The sequence below is a fragment of the Coloeus monedula genome, assembly GCF_965178545.1.
Source record: "Coloeus monedula genome assembly, contig: HAP1_SCAFFOLD_537, whole genome shotgun sequence".
Classification (NCBI taxonomy): domain Eukaryota; kingdom Metazoa; phylum Chordata; class Aves; order Passeriformes; family Corvidae; genus Coloeus; species Coloeus monedula.
The window spans coordinates 21,467-38,595 of record NW_028120425.1 but is presented as its reverse complement, the minus strand read 5'-3'; the positions used below and the strand labels follow the sequence as shown (position 1 = coordinate 38,595).

The 17,129-nt window shown below is 43.2% G+C and overlaps 1 pseudogene across 1 annotated transcript in view; it reads right to left on the bottom strand.

Moving 5' to 3' along the window:
- LOC309585838 (3'-5' RNA helicase YTHDC2-like) overlaps positions 1 to 10,989 on the bottom strand; it is a 35,027-nt pseudogene extending 24,038 nt beyond the window's left edge. Inside the window, exons 1-7 of the transcript in view lie at positions 10,929 to 10,989; positions 10,082 to 10,172; positions 9,525 to 9,721; positions 7,723 to 7,922; positions 6,951 to 7,117; positions 4,398 to 4,500; positions 3,044 to 3,200 (exon numbers count right to left, since the gene is read on the bottom strand). The product of the transcript in view is annotated as a 3'-5' RNA helicase YTHDC2-like (transcript). The remainder of the gene's footprint in view (positions 1 to 3,043; positions 3,201 to 4,397; positions 4,501 to 6,950; positions 7,118 to 7,722; positions 7,923 to 9,524; positions 9,722 to 10,081; positions 10,173 to 10,928) is intronic.
- Between the last annotated feature and the right edge of the window lie 6,140 nt (positions 10,990 to 17,129).

The following is a 17,129-nucleotide window of genomic DNA, read 5'->3' as shown; positions in this document are numbered from 1 at the left end:
TCGGCTACATCTAGCAGCTGATCGGTGATCGCACCTCTTGCAAACATCGTGCCTACCCAACTTAGGCACTTTGAATCCTGGGAGGAAGCAGAACAGCTACTGGACGCCCTTGAACAGTATTATCCAGGGAAACTTAATTGTCGAACCTGTGGTGTTTGCGGGAAGCCAGGGCATTTTGCATGGTTTCTTCTCCGATGTGGGGGTTGTAACAAAGAGTGATGGGTTCATCAGACACTTCTGTTAGGGGGAGCATGGTGTATTATTTGTGAGGGAACTTGGCGACGTGACACGTTACAGAGAGCTTTAGAACGGGAAACTGGTTTACCAATTTTTCAGGGTCTTACTCTTTATGAATCAGTAGAACAACGAGCTATTGCTGAGTTTCGCTATCGAATTAATCACGAGGCTGCTCGCATTCGCTTGCAGCTTAAATCTGCAAAAGTGCATAGAGTTTGCGGAGATGGCATTAAGATACCACGCCACTGGATGGTGCATACCCATGAGTGGGAACGCATGTGCCATCGCTTTAGCACTTGCAACATTGCTGATGACCGTGCACGCTACCGATCCACACCACGTTAGTGTTATAGACCACCGAAAAAACATGTGGATTACCTGGGCCAACCAAACAGGCCAAGATTCTTTTTGCTTATCCTTAGCAACGTCTTCTGACCCTTTCCGCACTTGCCTTATTGGGGTTCCGTTAGCAGAAACTAGTAGCCTTAAAAAATACACCCTCAGCTACTCAGAGCCAGAAATTGCACTCTCAACCTTTTGTAATGCAAGCCATTCCACCCTCGCTGATAACTATCTCGATACTCACCTCTCTACTTTTAACATCTGCAACGACCTGAAAATAAAGAAAAACCCTTTAGCTGCCCAAGCACGAGCAATTGCCTTAGGCCTTAATACATCTATGTTTGAGCCACAAGAGCTAGATCTCTTAGGCTCTCAGCCTAGTCCCTATTGTCTTATGTTTAAAGGCAGCCACTTTGACAGCAGTGTCAGCCCCCAAAGGCCAAACAAAGACAGTACATGGCTGAGCCCTACCACCTCATGGTACTTTAACATCACGGTGTACTGCAATGGCTCAGTATGGCCAGTTGATAATCCTCCACAAGAACCTAGGGCTTTGCCCTCAGGAACTTTCCTCATTTGTGGGGACAGGGCATGGCCAGGAGTGCCTTCTAAACCAGTGGGAGGACCGTGCTATTTTGGGAAACTAACAATATTTGCCCCTAGCATTCAACAACTGTTAAATATTACACACAAGCGAGCACGACGAAGCGCTCTTCCATTAGATCCTAATTGCAGAGACGATATGCAGTTATGGAAAACTCCTGCTGTCTTTTTTGCTTCTCTTTTAGCCCCAGGAGCTGCATCAGCACGTGCCCTCACTCAGCTTAGAAGGTTGGCATGTTGGACAGCCAAGCAAGCAAATGTCACCTCACACCTGATAGGTGAGCTTGTTGCAGACGTGGACAGCTTACGCCACGCCTTACTGCAAAATCGTGCAGCCATTGATTTCCTACTGTTAGCACATGGACATGGATGCAAAGACATAGAAGGAATGTGCTGCTTTAACTTATCAGATCACAGTAAATCAATCCACTCTCAGCTTCAATGGCTCACTGAACATACCAAAAGGCTCACTGTTCAGGACAGTCCTTGCGATAGATGGTTTCAAGGGACCTTTGGAGGACTTGGAGTTTGGGCCGTAAGTCTCATAAAAGAAGGTCTTAGATGGGTCGGCATCATACTTTTGCTATTGCTTGGAGCACGCATTGTATTTTCTTGTTTAGCCAAACGTGTAGATCAACTAACTCAGGGAGCTTTGCTTGCTCAAACTAATATAAACGGGGGAATTGTGAGAGGTTGGTTACGTGAAAAGGGACATATAGAGTCGAGATATACAGATTCTTTGCAGCTTACTGATCTGAGAAGCTGGCTACGTGAGAACGGGCACATAGACCCTTGCAGCTAGCTGAGCAAGGTCTCATAAGACAATGCACCACACCTCCTGTGTAACAACTGAAGTTACAGAATATTACATGTATCTTGCTCAGTAACTGAACCACCATTGAGCCTTACTGCTGAACTGTGGGTTTATTTGCAGAGCCAGCAAGGTTAGGTTTTGGCAGCAAAACAATGGACATCTGTGGTTAGAAGGCCAGGGAAAATGGCAGAACTGCTGACCACGAGAGGGGGTCTAAGGAGGGGTTTAGAATCAGCTTAGTCGACGTGAACCACTTAGAATGCGCCGTTACGAATATGCATAAAGCCTATTATTGTTAGTATATAAGGAGTTCTGGTACAATCAATAAATCGGATTCCTGCTGATCACTCATATTGAGCGTCTGGGTTTCCCCTCTATCGCGACACCCATCTCCCACACATCTGTATTTTGCCTCTCCTAAAGATCAGTCAAATGAAATTAAAGCAGCAATAATGGGAACTTTTCTTTGCATCTGAAAGTCATCTAACTGCAGGTAACCGAGGCTGACCATAAACTAACAGAAACTGGACGTCTTTTCTGAGTATTTACCCAGAGGAACAGCTACTAATTTCCTTTAAAACAAAGAATCATGTGATTGAAGCATGAAACCAAACCTGCCTAGGCCTCCTGTATTTCTCAACTGAACAGGTACAGTTATCTGCGACTTATCCAGTAACAACCTTTATGAGATCTGAAGAATTAGAATCTGCTGCAATGTATTAATATGCATCACACTAATGTAGCTCCTAAGTCCTGTACCAGCATGGAGACAGCACTTCAATAACCTTTTCCTACTTCTTGAATTAAACGTGGAGAGGGCCAGGACATTCCTGCATTTACAGAACTCCCAGCGATAAAAACACTTCCCTCTGAAGTAGGCGCAAATAGTTAAGAAACAAGAAACCTGAAGACACAAAGAACAGGCACTGCTGTAATTCTCAGTGTATTCACCACGTGCCTTTACTCAGAGTAGTTTGCTACAGTTCACTGAAATCCGTGCGTCTGGGGCAGGTATACTCAGATTTAAGAGTTACGAGAAGTACTTACTGTGTATTACTGGGCAGCTTCCAAAATACCTAATAAAAAGATTTGCATCTAGAGCAGCACTAGAAATAATTAGTTTTAAATTATTCTGGTTTTGCAGCACATCTCTCAGTTTTATTAGCAAGAAGTCGCTGAACCTATCCCTCTCATGTACTTCATCCTGTAATAAAAGGAAAAAAAACAAGAGATAAACAAACATCACAGATTCAAGATCATAACTTCTGACAAATACAACCCTTTTTTTTAAAAACTAAAAGACATGATTTGGTGGTACATACAGAGGCCTTAAAATGTGTAAATCTAGCTTAAGGTAAGGGGTTTTTTTTAAACTATCCACAAGCAAAAAAAAAGTTTCAAAAAGTTTTTATCAGAGCAGAGCGCACTGCAACGCACAAGCCACACACACCTTAATCAGAGGCCAAAGTTAATGTCTGAAACCTCTCTAATTTTGTATTGGAAGCCAAATGTCAAGAAAAGGTCACAAACCACAAATCCTACAAATCTTATTTTAATAAATTCTCACTTCACAACTGATGAGCATTTAAAGAAATGTATGACACCACATAATCAGAAAAAAAGACATTGCTTAGACAAGTCATACACAAAGCCTATAAATTAAGGACGTAACTGGTTAATCATCTTTGTCATTCTTCTGTTTTGTTTTGTATTATGAATGAATGAAACAAGGACTCAAATACAAGGTTTGTAGGCTGACATCAAGAATTAATAGACCACTCTTATGCTTTTTTAACTCTGATAAACAGGTAGGCACCTCAACTTACCGTGACTTTTTTGTCTTCAGTAGTGGAATACTTAAATCTTGCCATCAACATTCTGGTTCCCCTTACTTACGGAATTCCACAATAGGAATATTAACACAATCACAAATGAACGCTCCTGAACAATTTGCTAGCAATTAGATTGCACATTATCTTGGAAACACTGGGCAAACAAAAGGACTGAAAACCTGGTATTGCTGAAACAAATACACGATATCAGAAATTCTGACACAATCATATCGAACCACATCTAAGCCTCCCTAAGGCTTTTCTGCCGACAGAGGAATTTCAGAAAAATTTACACTTCTGTCCTCCTCAACTCCTCCTGATTCCACACCTAATTATTGGCATGAACATAAAATAAGACGTTTTTCCAGGGAAAAACACAAGCAAACACACAGAAAAGCACCAAAGCGCACAAAACATGCACGCTACACTAAGGACTCAGAAAGTCTTTAAAGTCAATTCAGATTCCACCAAACAAAACCACCGAAAACGCTCAGCAAATTTGAATAAAACAAACGAGGACCTCATTTTCCAATTAACAAGCAACACATGAAAGACCACAGGATGCTCACCACAATCACATGCGTCACAGTGGAGAGGGTGCTGTCTCCTGCCATCAGTGTGCGAAGGAGCATGTCATTAGTGCAGAAGGTTACCAGTGTCTTTGGAGAAACCCTATGGAACAGAGCACAGAGACGACTCAGGGGTTTTGCACCACTTAAAGGCTGCTAGCAGCTTTCCATGGCTCAAAAATTAAAGCAGCTGCTGACCAGAAGAGGCATTACAGTTCTCTCACCAAAGAACTCCTGCATACCACTTGTTTTCAAACTGTGCCTATTCCCAGACATTTCCTAACAACTCTTAGTGCTTGCGCTCCTAACTTTCAACAATGGATTAATTGGAAACATCAGATTCAAATTTTAGTAAGTAAGAAAGTTAAACAGAACCATGAGAAACAGTCATTCTCCATGTCATTCAATTTACTAGAAAATCCCATGTGGAAAACCAGGTTCCAACTCCTCAGCATATGCTTGGATATAGCCTTTGTATTTGCCTACACATGGTGGGATGAGCCTGGCTGGATGCCAGGTGCCACCCAAGCCACTCTATCCCTCCTCTCCTGAGCTGGGCAGGGGAGAGGAAATACAATGGAAGACTCACAGGGTCAGGACCAGGATAAGGAGAACATGGGTCTCTCCCATGGGCAACAGTCCTCCATGAGCTTCTCCGGCATGAGTCCTTCCCATGGGCTGCAGGTCTTCATAAAAGGGACCTGCTCCAGCACAGGTCCCTTTCCACAGGGTGCAGTCCCTCAGGAACAGCCTGCTCCAGCGTGGGACCCCCACAGGGTCACAATCCTGACAGCAAACTGGGGGCTCTCTCCACAGGGCCACAGGTCCTGCCAGGAGCCTGCTCCAACATAGGCTTCCCAGAGGATCACGGCCTCTTTCGAGCACCCACCTGCTGCAACACGGAGTCCTGCACGGGCTGCAGGGGGATCCCCGCTGCACCATGCACCTCCATGGGCTGCAGGAGCACAGCTGCCTCACCATGGGCTGCACCCCGGGCTGCTCTGGCACCTGGAGCACCTCCTCTCCTCCCGCACTGACCTTCCCATCTGCAGAGGTGCTCCTCTCACATGCGCTCACTGCTCTCCTTGGACTGCGGCCTCTGTTGTGCAGGTTTTTCTCCCCCATTCCCTGCTGTCCCAGAGGCACTACCACCACCACAGATGGGCTCAGCCTTGGCCAGAGGCAGGTCCGTCCTGGCTGGCACTGTCTCTGTCACACACGGGGAAGGCTTCTGGCATCTTCTCACAGAAAGCCGCCCCACAGCTCCCAAAGCCTTGTCACGTGAACCTAATACACTACAGCTGACTAAATCACAAAGCAATCAGCTGATCCTTTGGTTTTTCAGGAAGTCAAAATACTGAAGTGTAACTATTCTACACCTGGGGCAGAGTCAGCTGCCCCAGTAAAAACAGCAATTGTCACTACTTTCGCTGGTGCTGCCATCCCAAAGGAACCAAAAAGCTCCTTTGTACTGTCCTCCACAGCTCTTTATAGAAGACCATTAAGAAAACTTAAAAAATTAAGACTTCTTCCTTACTATAAGCACCCCTAAACACCTCCACTCCAGATCTTTTCTGTGCACAGCTGGAAATATTGTCATCTCTCCCCTTCAGTGTTTCTCCAGAGCAAATGCATTGATTCTTCTCAAGATGGATTTTCTTCCATTTTCATCTGACTTTGCTCTTCTTCTGCCAGCACAGTATCCAGTATTCCAGACATTAATCATTCAGCTTATTTGTGATACATCTTCACTAGCTCTTCTAATCCCTTAATAGCCTCGTGAGCTTTCCCATGCACATTCCAATTCTTGTCTTGGCTTTGTTGTTCAAGCACTTTCATTTTCCTCCGCCGTGTGTTATCTTCGTTCATTCAAGCAACACAACCTTTTGCCACCTTCTGGTCACTCATATCCCAGCCGTCGCCCCTTCCCTGAAATGTCACTGGCTACACAGTGCAAAGATGTAAAAACCCATTCACACTCTGCTCCACAGACAAATTCATCAAGTGACTGAAAGCTCTACTTTGACATCACTTCATGTTTTGAAAGCTGAAGCACAGTAAACTTAACCCAAACTGGACTGGTAAATAATGCTCAGCTTCATCAGTCACTTTCCAATTTTGTTGTTCTCCCTTTTATGACCCATACCAACTCACACTATATATGTTTGTTACAGCATGCTGGTCTTCCTACCTACCTTCAAAGCTTGCAGAACTTTGGGATCCACACATGTCAAAAGTAGAGAGGGGAAAAAAAATGAAGAGAGGAAAGTGTAGACTTGATCTGAAAATCAGACAAGGATTTACATGCACACTCTCCCTAGAAGAAACCAATAGAAAGCACTTGAAATTCAGTTCAATATGACAAGCTACTACATGAAACGGCAAAATACAGGAAGAAAGCCGTCCTTTTCACTCCTAAGTCTTCCTTCCCTGCAATAACATACCCCACCTATGATTTATGGGGCTGCATCCCAAATATACTGCAGTTTAAAGGTACACAAGATTCACGATACCAGCACGAGATCAACTGACACTTAGAAGCACCATTAGTACCTGCTTTCCAACCGGAGCTGGTAACCAATTGTCTGGCCAATCTTCTCTCTCCTTTCTGCTGCCACCCTTTCAGCCACAGCAACAGCTGCTAAACGTCTCGGCTGAGTGCAAAACACACAACAGGGAGCTCCATTCTTGTAGCAGTCATCAAGGATAAACTGAGGGATCTGGAAAGAAGTGGTTCAAATTTACTTTTTGAGAAAGTCACAGCTTTCTCAGCACAGGGAAACAATTTAACTGCATCTCAGTACTACACGTTGCAACAGACTTTTCAATAGGATTATCACTGCAAATACACCTGAATGGGCATAAAATAAATTTCAAAGTATAACCTGTTTAGGGTTTTTTTTTAAAAAAAGTTGAAGTGTCTCTCTCCTGCTTCAGAGAGATCTATAGGAAAAAAAGCCCTGCAGATAATCTCTCATTTTAACACAAAAAATATATTACTCTGGGTACTAAGAACAGAACTAGCCTTAGAAGAAAAAGGGTTATACAAACATCACAGCTACTTTCCCCACAATAATTTGTAATATTTTAATGAAAAAATTATATCTATCAGAAAACTGTGAGGAACCATTTATGCTTTTAGTACCTATCTGCTGGCTTAGTATTTCAAAAGCTAGAAAGTGAACTGGAACACAAGATTTTCAATCATACAGGAAAACAAAAGCCTTAAAATAGCATAGAAATATCCCTTACCACAAATATTACAAAATTGGCATTAGTTTAGTATAAATACTGTTATCTTTTTCATTTCATTGAGGAAACATACTTGAGTAGTTTTTCCCGATCCCGTCTCTCCTATAATCAAAACAATTTTATTGTCCTTTATTGTTTGGACAATTTCTTCCTGTTTTTCAAGAACTGGTAGTGATTGCCTGAAGGAATCGAACTCTGATTCCCCTCTTTTCACTGGGACCTGGGGGATACCGTCATTAAGTCGACCGTTTGTCTTGTTCAATTCTTTGTTTTCTGTGAAGAGAAATTAAGAATTTACTTATACAGACACAGAGGAAGGTCACTAAAATACTGCTCAAAAATTATACTTAACAATTAACCTGCCTGCTTTTTTCTGCACCCCTGTGGGTAAAGTGACAAACCCGGCACACATTTAGAAGTCAGACTCATAGCAACACGTCCTGTTACGGTGCTTGAAATAGGCATTTTTCAGAACAGTTATTACTTTCATAGGTATTTCAAACACAACCAGACTCTCCCAGAGCATTGCTCCATGCCAAAAAAGCCCACAAAGAGCAAAAGGAGAAAGAGAAACTAAACCGGAGAAAACCAGCCTGGTGTATTTTGGTGGCCTTCGTATCTGCATGCACGTTTCACATCTGCAGTTTCCCTAGAAATACACGCTCACAGAGTTCAACCTTTAAGCTATTCCATGCATTTGCCCCAACTCGTACTAATCCAAGCGCGCCGTATCGGGGGTCCTGCAGCAGCGTGGTGTGTTAGAAAGCAGTGCGTAAGTAGCCAAAAAACGTGCACATCTTCTGAGGGAGCTGCTTCAAACCCAGCACTGCAAATGCTACTCTGTAATTCCTTGATCATTATTTTCCAGAAGAATGAAAAGCTTGCTGCAAACTCAATTATACATATTTAACGTCATTAACAGATTCACATGCTAAATTACAAGCTCTGTTGTACCAAGACAAACACAGACTAAAAGATTAGGAGAACTAAAAATACATGCTTGAAAAGCAGAGAAAGAGAAAGGTTAGACTCTTCATTAGCTTACCCCTTACATTTCTAAGACATTGTGTTTCAGTACTTTTATTATAGCTGCCCTCTGTTCATTAAACAATCCTATTAAACAACTGAAACAACTGAAAAAAGCAGCAAAGGAAGCACTTTAAGAACAGACACCACATATCAGAAATATTTAATTAAACAAGGCATATTGGTACAAGTGTTTTCTCTTCACTACAGCCACCTCTGCACACAGAAACACAGTATAGCTCTTCCACTCACAGCTGTTAAAGCAGTAATCTAGATAAAAGCGTTGCTTTCAGAAAAACCCCAACATTTTATCAGATGTTTGTCTTCAGTGAACTCCTTCATATCCTAGAAATCAAGAAGTCTGGACAGTAGTGTCTTAAGGATCACATCTATTTTGTAGAGATCAAGAAACAAAAACTAAACTTCTTGCTTTGTCAAGCACGTGAATTTCTGTAAGCAGCACAGCCAACCTCATTCTTTCGTAAGGGTGTTCTCACACGGCATCACGGTAAGACCTGACTCTTCAATCCCACCTCATGGAACTTGTATGAAGCCACATTTCACAAATGTGCTTCCGAAAAGATTTGGCTGGAACTGGCTCAAAGATCCTAAATTAACTCAGCACAAGGTAGACATTGCAATGTGTGTGATACGACTGCCCAAGTTCCTCACAACACCAGTTATAAAAGACCTTGAAAGTAAAGAAAATCCATGTGTTTGTTTAAAGGTGTATGGTAGGGCAGGCAAGGGGACAGAACAGAAAGGGGTTTGTTTTGTACTCGGGTCGTACGTTGTTTTTCCGAGTGGTGTTGACGGACAAGTCCAAATCCGAAGACACGCTGAACATACCAGATTCAATAGCACGGGCACTTCCTCGCTCTGTCCTTGGCAAGAGTTCCGTGCGTTCCTTGTTTGTGACGGGAAAGCTCTGAATGAGGCTCCGAACGGCGTGTTTCGTACGGAGAGCCAAGTCGCAAGCCATGACTGCGTGTGTCAGTTCTGAGACATCCTTCTTCCTTACAGTCAGGTATCGATTTGCTCCTTTTCTGTCGGAGGGAAAAGAAAACATATCGTAGGAATAAGTGACCTAGTCTAGGTTAAACTTTTATCTGTCAAGGTATGAGGTTCTATGCAAAACCTTTTAAAAAAGCAGAGATCATGGTGAGAAGCCTCTTTTATGGACACGTGAAACCCATGAAGTATAAAAGCAAGCCATCTCAAAAAGCATGCCCCAAGTTCTTCCAAACAAACAAAGATACTTATTTCTATGCCTACTTTTACACTTTTTTCTTTAATACTATTCCTTGCAGCAGAGTTGGCTATGTTGGAAACATCAATCACTCTATCATCAGTCATGAAACTCCATTCATCTGCACCCAAGAAATGAAAATTGTACCCCAACTTACCCTTTGCTTTTAGACACCAGTCCAAGAGACTGACAGAGCCGGTGAACAAACGTGCTTTCAGTACTAGTGAAACTAGAAGGAAATTCCATCTCTAGAATGATAAATAATAGTAAAAAACCAGTAACAATGCAACAGGCATTCTTGACATGTTATCTTGGTGTTACAGAATCAAAGAATTGTTAGGATTGGAAGGGACCTCCGGAGATCACCCAGAGCAACCCCCTGCCAAGGCAGAGTCACCTGGAGCAGGTGACACAGGAGCACGCCCAGGTGGGTTTGGGATGTCTCCAGAGGGGGAGACTCCACATCCTCCCTGGGCAGCTGTTCCAGTTCTCTGCCACCCTCACGGCTAAAAGGTCTTTCTCATGCTGAGGTGCAACTTCCTGGGTTTTAGTTTATGGCCACTGCTCCTTGTTCTGTCACCAGAAAGTCTGGCACCACACTCCTGGGACTCATCTTGGAGATATCTATACGCATTCGTATCAATACGTATATTTATACGTATTTACACTCAGTCTTCTCTAGGCTAAACAGGTCCAGGTCCCACAACTCTCCTCACAGAAGAGATGCTCCAGACCTCTCATCATCTCATATCTCATCTCATCTCATCTCATCTCATCTCATCTCATCTCATCTCATCTCATCTCATCTCATCTCATCTCATCTCGTCTGTGGCCTTTGCTGGACCCTGACCGTGCTCCCTGTCTCTGTGCTGAGGAGCCCAGAGCTGGACACAGCACCCCAGCTGTGCCTCACTAGGGCAGGGCAGGGGGGCAGGATCCCCTCCCTGACCCGCTGCCAGCGCCCTCCCGACACCCGCAGGGTCGCCCCGGGCCGGGCCGCGCACCCGCCTCGTCCCCGCTCCGGAACCGCTCCAGGGCGAGCTGCACCGCCATCTCCACCTCCTCGTCCACGCCGAGCTCCCTGAGGGCCTCGGCCCGGGCGCCCCCCGCGGCCCCGCCGGGCTGCCGCCGCGCGACCCGCCTGTGTCGCGACATGGCCCCGACAGCGCCGCCACACGGCCCCGACAGCGCCGCGACACCGGCACGGATCGGCGGGCGCTGCTCCCGGGCCCGGGGGGCGACGCTGGCGGCAGGGCGGGGCCGGGCGTGCGTGGGGTATCCACAGCCGGAATCGGCCCCGAACGGAAGGAAATCGGGTCTTTCCCCCCCCGTTGGGTGTTGAAGCCCGCCCATGTGCCGAGGCCTGTGCATGGCGGTGACCAAAAAGTGGCACTGGTACCCTGTCTGGTCATAAATTACGTGATCTAATTGAATGGCATTGAACGTAGCTGTGGCGAGGGTCATCTCGGCCCTCAGCCTCCTCATGCTGTACAGTGCTACTCGCCCTCGATTTTGGATCGTCTTCTCCTGCTGTCCTTTGACATGAGATAGAAACGAAACCCAAACCTCTTGGGCATGACACAGGGCTCGGTATTGAAGGCTGCTGCTTTAGAAACATCATTAAGTCAGAGGGAGAGTACTTTGAAGAAGAACAAACTACTCCTCAGTTGTGAACTGGAGAATTAAATGAATAGAAAATAAACACCCACTGTCTGATGGAGCTGGCTGAAAAATAGCTCTTAAAAGACGTCTACCAAAGCTGTGTGCAAGGCTCACTTCAGCGTAATTCTGCACTGAGAGGTCGCACTGGAGCTGAACAATCAATCTATTATAAGGTTATTTTAAATTTTTTTTCAGTTTTCCAGTTCAGGTATCTGCCAATGCATCTTCAACCAAAGTACATAATGCTAGCTCCTCATAGCTGCTCCTGTGACATTCAGAGCACATTTGATGTGCTCTGTCACCTCAGAGCACATCACAGTTATTACGGAAAATTAAACAGCTGACTAAGAGGAGGATTCCTCTTACCATCTTTGGTATCAACAGTAATAAAGGAGAGCTCATAGCTCATTTGAAGGAGTCACATCAGAAATCTTTAATTATGAACCCAGACCTGTTACCAGTTTCTGCCTCTTAACAGCATCATCTTGCCTTCCTACAGAAGAAACCCCCATGATCCTGAAAAATGACTCCTCAAGCCCAGTTCTGCTCTCAATTTGCAATCCTGTAAATACAGCAGGGCACAGAGGTAACTGTCTGTTGGGTTAGCGTCCATTTATACGGCTAAGAGTGGGGTGAAGCCTGAGTGCATCCTGCATAACAAAGTTCTTCATACATGCCTTGCTTCTCTCACTGCTTTTTTGACTCCCTGATGCTATCAGAGGGTGAAAAAATGGGAGCATGTAGTCACCCATGCATTGCCTGCTGCAGCCCTCCTGCTAAAGACTGAACTGCAGTCTGCACTTCAGCATATGAAGAAACATGAGCAAAGACAGAATTGTGCTTGCCCAAGCTCTTAGACATGGAGGTTTATATAGACTCTTTATACGTATTCTCTTAATAAAAATGACTAGCTGTGGATTTTCTTATTAGAATTAACAAGCTGTAAGTCTTTAAAAATTCAGTTTTTGTGATTGGCCTCAGAAATACCTTCTAATGTTTACTCAAAACAAATAACTCCTGGAATAAGAATTATTTCCTTCTATTAACATATAGCTAAATGCCCATGTATTTTTTTTAATAAGAAGAATTAAGAGGCAGCACAGTTTTGTGCAAAAACACATCTGCGTGTTTAAATACAATTAGGCATCCTTATTTTACCCTCCCTGGAGGCACTTCTATTATGTAGCAGGTTTTGCTGACTTTTTAGTTTGAGGGATATTTCCTCTCTCGCAAACACTCCTATATTCCACAAAAGATGTCAGATCGAAGAGAAAAAGAACTGCAAAGGAAGTTTATGAAACAATATTATCTATTACATACTGTGTTAGATAGTGTCAGATTTGACTGCAAAATAGGTCGTCTTTTTGGGTTTTGTTTGTTTGGGATATTTTACAGATTTTAAGCGTTGTAAGGCTTGTTAGCTCTTGAAATATGATGCAAGGATTACTGGTGAGCTAATACTATTCTTTAAGATCAAGTTAATGAAAGAGCAGAAGATTTATTTCTCTTTTCAGTTCCTTGACTACAAAAAGTAAAAGGTATTGCAGTATGTGGGGGTTTTAAGCATCATAGTAAATTTGTAACCAGATAGCTGTTGGCTGCTATGATTATTAGTGATCCCATCAAATAAGTTATGTATTTACACACACTTAGGGAAGTAAGACTAATGTCAAATTATAAGGAGCAATACTTGTTTAATAAATGAACTGCAGTGAAAATGGGCATCTCTTGCTTTACTGCACACTACTGTATACACTGGTAGTTCCCCAGAACTCTGGCTGCTGATGTGGGCTCGATGTGGGTGATTGCCTCTGCCCCATTTCTGTAACCTCTCCTATCATCTACTGACAGATCATTTCTTATTTATCTGTCTTTCCACTTCCCTTATTCACTGCCATTTTAATTTCTTTTTGAGACATCAAGGAAAAAAAGCCTTTCGATCAGTTCTGTCCTTGTAAAACAACCTCTCTCAGGTCCTCACTTGCAGCAGTCCAGAGCTTGGGCTGTTGAACTTCCAGGGGAAAACTGCAAGCCTTCAGTGCAGCTCAAGGCATGCACAGAGTTTGGCAATGTCTCCAGAATGAAGGCTGGAAAGAGCATGATTCCCAACAGGGTCAAATATACCCCAGTTCTTCCCACAGTTGTCTCCACTACTCCTCACTCCTAAATTGAGAAACTGTAGTTTCCAGGGTGAGCAAATGACAGAGGCCAGGAGGGAGAGTGCAATGATCCTGTGCTAACAGATCTTCCTGTGTCTAGAACATGTTACAAAGGCAGCATGAAAACTGCAGGGATCCCATGTCTTGTGAGCCTGAGGGATAGACTGAAGGCAGAAGGATTTCATACCTGTGATTCATGTGCTTGTCTCTGCTGAAACTGGAACTGCGTGGAACTGATGTGCTTCCCAGGGAGATTTATTTATCCAGAATGTAATTTGCTGTTAGAATACCGTTTCACTGAAATACTTTGACTAAAATAATACCTATGTTGCAGAAATTTTCTGGAGCACAGAACACATTTAACTATCGCAGTCATCAGCGGCCTGCAGAAAAAGGTTACTGAGGTTACCTCATGGTCACAGTCTACAAAAAGACCAGTTATCTTTACAAGTGCCCCCACTTTTTTCGATCAAAGTAGTATTTTGTTAACAGAGATACACCTTCAAATGATAGACTCAATAACAGATAGTGAAAATATTCAGTATCTTTATTTACACCTATATAGAAGAAATTAATGAAGGAAAATGAACTTCTTACTTTCTGTATCCGAATTGTGGATCCGTATGTAAGATCCAGGAGTAGCAACCTGTTTGAATAGGAGGGCGGTTTAGGATATTTTTGGAAAAAGGGGCAAACCTGTTCTCATTTATATTCATCATCACAAAAAGGTTGCACTTTTTAGGACAGCTTTACGAGGCGGTTGAGCATTTATGAAGGTGAAGAATGAGTAGGAAGCTTCTCAAAAGAGGCACCAATAGTCTATTTAGAAATTCATATTCTATCTAAAATATTTTCAATCCTAACTAAAACATCTCAGTTTTGCAGATCACTCTTGGAGCAGGAGGAGAAAAATCAGAAAAATTGGCCTCACAAAAAAAGAAAAAAAAGTATTTTCTTATTTTCTTTTGAATATACTGTTTTAAGAGTTTTCAAACAGCTCTACTTGCTGAGAATCCCATGGTAGAGGCCGCACAAGACTTAGATTTCTAGATGGAGCTTTAAATCACAGGTCTGTGATGTGAAGTGGATCTAAACAAAGTAATGTGAAGGAGGTAAGACAGTGACTTCAGACACAAGATTTTGATGAGAATTGAACTAGCAATTTCCTAGCTAACCCATGGCTCTGTTAGCAGCAGATGCAGTTGGCTGTACACAATGATGTTATTTAAATAACATTCATTTGAACTGACATTAGATGTCTGTTACTTTAAATTTTGTTACCGTGAAGATCAATAGACAGAGATGGTCTTCATCTGAAGCCGACTGAAATACAGGATAATCTCTCCTTTGATACCACCAGGCGTTGCTTTTGATCATCGCCTACGTCAAAGTCTCCAGTCCGAATACCTAAGCAGTGGCAGCAATTAGAATAGCTAATTCCCCTGTCTGCCCTACAGCAACATCAGAAGCATGCATTTTCTAAGTTACATCATAGAAAATAAAGTAGGTTTTTAGTTTCACTTCCCTAATTAAAAAAAAAAAAAAAGGAAATAACTTTTACTTAGCCCTTATATTGCCTGGGCATGGTTTATATAGGCTAGGCACAGATTTAGGTCTGGGCATATCATCCGCATCTTAGTACCTTGGTATACGTGTGCAAAGTCATGTGATGTGAGAGTACCTAGTGGCCAAGCCAGATCCACCCTGGTCCCATGTCCCAGGCTGGCCTTTGTTGTCCCCAGGGAGGTGTCTGATACCCTGGGCTGACCTGGCTGGGATGGCTGGGTGGGTCCTGGCTGCCAGGCCCTGCCATGCCTTCCCAGGCAGTCCCCGCAACCATGGATTGGGATCTGACCTGATCTGCAGAGGGTCCAAGGGATTAGAAATTAGAAGTTAAATTGTATTATAAATTCCCTACCATGCTACTTACAGACTGTACTAGGCTGACTCTGCTTGTAGAAATCCCGTGCCATTCTAATAATAAATTCTCTTCTATGTCAATCATAACATCCTGTTAGGAAAGCAAAGCTTTAGTTGTACCTCTGGTTTAGTGCCATCGTCACTCTGCCAATATCCCTAAGAGACCCCGTCTGTGTTGGGTGACAGTGTCACTCAGATAACAGTGTCTGTTCACCAAGAACCTCATGGAGCAACAGGGAACTTTTTAGCAACTGTGTGAAAAGGGCTGATGCAGTATCTAGGAAGTTGAAAGTCCTGTATTGCACACCCTGGCTATCTTGCTCAAAGGAATATTACTAAATTAAAACTTCCTGCTTGCAAATTAAGATACTGTTTGTTTTGTTGGTGGGTTTTGAAAGAGGTTAATTGAGAAGTGCTATGGCTGAATGCTATCTAGAAGGAAATTTTTCTCTTTTTTTGGTCGATTGATTTTGGTCATTTGGCAGCTTTTACGCAGAGTGACTTAAGCTGTTTTCTACTGCAAAAGCATTTATAGTTAAATTTTGAGAGGTTTACAGTGCTTTTCTTTTTCTATTGTTCAACACCTAATTTGAGGCAGACTTGACTTTCGGAGATCACATGAACTTAAGTGTCCTGTTGATTTGGTGGAAAGTCAGAGAAGTCCAGCATCTCTGGGAATCGGGTGCCTCCTGCCCATCTTTCAGAGATGTCAGATTTTGGGTCTATAAATGTTGGAGAAAAAGTGCAGCTAGTAGTGCTCCAGCATTGTTATCACCGTTTGCATCGACTGTCTGGTATGTGTTTATTTGCATTTGGAAATCAGGGCATTATGGAAAATTTATATTGTAGAATATAGATTAATATTGAAAAATTACAGATCCATTTAACTTATATGAAAAGACAAACAAACAAATACCCAGTGGATTGACTGTTAAAATCCACAGTCTTAAATAGAAAACATACAAACTTTTCAAAAATTTCTTTTGAGAAATATCAAGCCTATTTTGCTACTCACAGCAGTTTGGAAGTCTCACTCCTTGCCCTCCTTCCTTGTTCTCTCTTCCTAACTTTCTAGGCACCACACACCCCTCACAGCAGGGACACTTCAGGAAGAATTGTACTTTCTGCTGCACAGCACAGTCTGTGTTTTAAATGTGGGGGTTTTGCCATTTGAAGTTCACATTCTTGGCTGTAGGAGTGAACTGCCACATAAATCACAGCAGGCACAGGAATGTGGCGAACTGCAGCTTAGGGCATTGCTTTCCAACTGATGTGATGCATCTTTTTAAAAAACTAGATGGGCATCACGGTACAAGCCAGCAAGCTCAGCTGGTTTTACAGTCTTGCATGCCGTACCACAGCTAGGATATCAGCTGTCCCTATCAGCAAGGAGGAACTGGTATGGGGGATTTGTTATCAGGGGAAGTCAGAACCCACTGCACCAGGTTTGCCTGGGACTGGTGC